Below are 4,666 nucleotides of genomic sequence, written 5' to 3'. Positions count from 1 at the left end.
AATGACTAATGGGTGGGTTGCGTCTACAGTATGGATCTGCTGGATAGAAGGATGATTCCTGTCCAGGGCAGGACAAAGCAAGACAACATGAGATTTCATCTGAGATTTCTACTCAGAACAATGTGCAATTAACAACTAATGAGTTGTTTATTTCTGAAATTTTTCATTTAATGTTTTCAGACCATGGTTGACCACAGGTAATTGAAACCCTGGAAGGTGAAACTGCAGATAAGGGGGACTACTGTGTTCAACTATTTACAAATAGTGATGGTGGCCCCAAAGATTACCTTGAAAAGAGACAGTGACACTGTGCCTGGACTTCCATGTGTCTCTGCCAACTCCTTTTTAAGGTAGTATACCATATAATAATGTTTTTAAAATCTTTTGTTTGAAGTGTGTGGTTTTTTTTTTTCTTGAGACAGAGTCACACTCTGTCACCCAGGATGGAGTGCAGTGGCAAGATCTCAGCTTACTGTAACCTCTGCCTCCCGGGCTCAAGCGATTCTCCTGCCTCAGCCTCCTGAGTAGCTGGGATTATAGGCACCCGCCACGATGCCTGGCTAATTTTTGTATTTTTAGTGGAGATGGGGTTTTGTTTGCCATGTTAGCCAGGCTGGTCTTGAACTCCTGACCTCAGGTGATCCGCCTGCCTTGGCCTCTCAAAGTGCTGGGATTACAGGTGTGAGCTATTGTGGCTGGCATGTTGAAGTAATTTTAGACTTTAAAAAAGGTGCAGCTGGGCACGGTGGCTCACGCCTGTAATCCCAGCACTTTGGGAGGCCGAGGCGGGTGGATTACAAGGTCAGGAGATCGAGACCATCCTGGCTAACATGGTGAAACCCCATCTCTACTAAAAATACAAAAAATTAGCCGGGCGTGGTGGCGGGCGCCTGTAGTCCCAGCTACTCCGGAGGTGGAGGCAGGAGAATGGCGTGAACCCGGGAGGCGGAGCTTGCAGTGAGCCGAGTTTGTGCCGCTGCACTCCAGCCTGGGTGACAGAGCAAGACTCTGTCTCTAAAAAAAAAAAAAAAAAAAAAAAAAAGATGCAAAAATAGAATACAGTACTCTGCATAGTCTTCATCCAGCTTCCCCTGTGTAACTATAGCACAACATTTTACATAACTGTAGCACAATCATCAGAACCAGGAATGCAGTACTGTTTCAATTTTAAGATAATGTGCCCTAGCTGATGGTGTTCTTGCTATACTTTTCTTTCTCATCTCTTTAAGTCTGTTGCTTCTCCTCTTCAGAAAGAGTGAAATTGAATTCTAGAGAGAGGCCCACTCATAAGAGGCAGACCTGGGCAATGAACTCGTTTTCTTGCCCTGTGCTCTTGAAGCTGGATTCTCCTTTCTCAACAGCCTTAAGCTTCAGTTCTCTATGTTGCCAAAAGCCAAAGTTTTAGCCTGGGGCTCAGAATATTGGCTTATTGTTCCTGTATAAAGAACTATCAGACTCTTCTTGACGGGGGTTCATATTAATAACCCCATTCTCCATCTCACGGTACAACATGCTGTCTGCTTAATAAGAACTTTTGCCCCTTTTCTGTTACTGCCATCCCTTCACACAAAAAATGAAATATATGTATTATGAAGCTAATATTGTTCAGCTTAAATATTTATTTCAGGATGGTTCTAAATCTTATCTCTCGTCTGGTTTAGTGATTTTCGTAGTGCTTAGACATGGTGACCATTTCAAACTAAAGCCAAGGAAGAATATGAATATTTCGTTATAAAAATAAAATTTTTTTAATTAAAAGAAAAAAACAAGAAGAGTCATGTGAAAGATCACATTTCTAGCTCATGCTCTCTTGTTAGCATACTCCTCCAGCCTTCTTATTCTCTCTCTCTCTCTCTGTGTGTGTGTGTGTGTGTGTGTGTGTGTGTGTGTGTGTTGTTTTGGGAATGTGTACAGCATCTTATCAGGAGCTGTTGGTTTGAGGTCAGTGCCATCTCCAGTTTCATCCTGATCAACAGTAAATACGAGAGGAGCTTCATGTTCTCCACAACAATAGAAAAATCCCTCCTGGGATGTTCTTTGTGAAGTACAAGAAAAAGTCATTAAAAGTTTCATGTTGACCTTTCTTGCTTTACAGAGGTTTGTTGGCAGGAAGTGCCTTGGTTTTCTTGATGGAAGAGGTAAAGAAAAAAACAAACATTGTGAAAAATCCCGAGGATCAATTTGCTGTTCAGATTGGAAAATAGTTATTTACAAGAAGCACTGTGGCATCTACAAGATCTTGCTACCTTACCCAACTACTCCCTCCCTAATCCAAAAACATGAGAGAAACCCATTGCAGTCTGTGGTTGGGGTTGGTTAAACATCCCCTGGGGCCCTAATGCCCTCGAAATGATTTTAAATCACTGAGTTGTATATCAAAAGGGCAGGGTGAGCTCCTGGCTCATCTGACTTTAATCTCAAATGGCTCCACACTGGTAGTTGAGAACAGATAATTACTTCATTAACTTTTGGAAAGTCTGAGGCATTTATGTTGCTTTCTGGACTCTGCTCTGCTACAGGGAGAGAAAAGACGAGATCTAATGAGGCCATTCTTGCCCGCCAAGTTTTCCGTTCTTTCCAATCCAGGAAACATACATTGGTAGTGGGTAAGATCCAATATTTTATAATGCTAAGACAGAGAGACTCACCCACTGAATAGCCCAGAGTGAATACTCCCCAAGTCTTGGTTGGCCTGTAAGCCCAGAATCCTCACCCTTACTCTCAAACCTTTTGCCACCTCTAACCAAGAATTATTTTTAATAATGTCATGTTCTTTTCTTTCCCTTAAATAAATCCACTCATATATGAAAATTAAAAAGATTTATGTGTAGGGAATCATACACATTTGTCAGATTTATCTGTAACTTCAGGAATTTTTGTTTTTGAGATGGAGTTTCACTCTTGTTGCCCAGGCTGGCGTGCAATGGTGCGATCTCGGCTCACTGCAACCTCCACCTCCCAGGTTCAAGTGATTCTCCTGCCTCAGCCTCCCGAGTAGTTGGGATTACAAGCATGCGCCACGATCCTGCCTTTTTTTTTTTTTTTAGTAGAGCCAGGGTTTCTCCATGTTGGTCAGGCTGGTCTCCAACTCCTGACCTCAAGTGATCTGCCTGCCTTGGGAGCCCAAATGCTGGGATTACAGGCGTGAGCCACCATGTCCAGCCAACTTCAAGATATTTTAGAGAAGATTTAGAGAAAAATATTATGCAGGAGACATTGAATTGTTAGGAAAAGCCACTGTAGAATTGGGGGCTGTTATTGTCAAAATATTAGTTTGGTACAAAAGTAATGGCGTTTTTTTGCCATTATTTTGAATGGTAAAAACCGCCATTACTTTTGCACCAACCTAACAGTTAAACCAGCAAAAGCGACATACATTTTACAAAAGAGTCATGTAATTCTGTATCTGAAACTGCCAGCAGCAGGGTGCTTTTTCATCCATTACTGCCATCTGAATATTTTCATCTTTTTGCCTTTGGGCATTAAAATGCAGCTCATCCACCACCCACAAAACCCATTAGCATAAACAGTAAAAAATGAATGGTCAGACTAGACAGTGATAGCATTGAAATTACTTTAGTAAAATGCAGATGTAATGAGGATGTCGGTTTCAGAGCAGTTTGCATCATAATAGACTGAACTGTCTTGGACTTCAATTCTGGGTTCTTTTCTATATGACTATTGTCTTTTTTTTTTTTTTTTTTTAAAGAAAATATCTGTGTCCTGTTACTTTCTTCTTCTTCTTTTTTATTTTTTTTGCTTTCCCCCAAAGTTTTCTGATGTTAGAATTTAGAATTTTGTCTACTGTTTAGAACAGGAAAAAGAAAAATTTTCCACTAGCTCTCCTTTGAGAGAATGAGAGAATTCTAATTGCTTCTCCACTACAAAAGCACAAGCTTCCGTGAAAATGGTCATCAGAGAGTGGAGGTGACAGGATGTATACTGCTGAACTTTTTTGCCTCCATCCTTCTAGGTAACTGCTGAGAGAGGCCCCCTTTAGTTTTAATATCCAAAAGGCAAAACACAGAAGGTAAGCACCTTTCAGCAGGGCAAGGACAACCAATGTGTTTTTCTGCCCACTGCAGCTGAGACCCATGGTGCACCTGCACTCTTTTAATTGAGACAACAGTTAAGTGATCTGCCCACCCCAGCCTCCCAAAGCACTGAGGTTACAGGCGTGAGCCACCGTGCCCAACCTTTCTGGAATTCTTGAATCTTTAAGATTCTAGGCTATCTCCTTTTAACCACCCTTTTGGAAGGAAGAAGGAGAGAGTACTACCATGATCTATGTATTTTCCTTTCCTTACCTCTTTGTTCCTTTTTGCTTTTCAGACAATAAAATCATTACAATTAGAGGAATAACAATAATTATTATTCCTAGTAATTTAGCAACTTTCAGTCCCAAACAAGCCTCCTTGGCTCCGACAATCCCATGCTCTGCTATACATCACAATGAAAATTGGGAGCATAAACTCATTCTCTTGCCTCAACAAAATTATATTATGGAGTGAAGTCTATTGGGAATGGGGCAGGGCACTTCATAGCACGAAGAGAATGTAGAATAATGTTCTTAGTCCCCTATCTGTGTGGCCTATTGGAAGGGAAGGGAAGATATTATAAACCCTACTGTGGAGTCAATAAAAGCAGAATCTTTAGGCCAGGGGCT

The sequence above is a fragment of the Rhinopithecus roxellana genome, chromosome 13 (genome assembly GCF_007565055.1).
Source record: "Rhinopithecus roxellana isolate Shanxi Qingling chromosome 13, ASM756505v1, whole genome shotgun sequence".
Taxonomy (NCBI): domain Eukaryota; kingdom Metazoa; phylum Chordata; class Mammalia; order Primates; family Cercopithecidae; genus Rhinopithecus; species Rhinopithecus roxellana.
Note: the sequence above shows the minus strand (reverse complement) of the source record.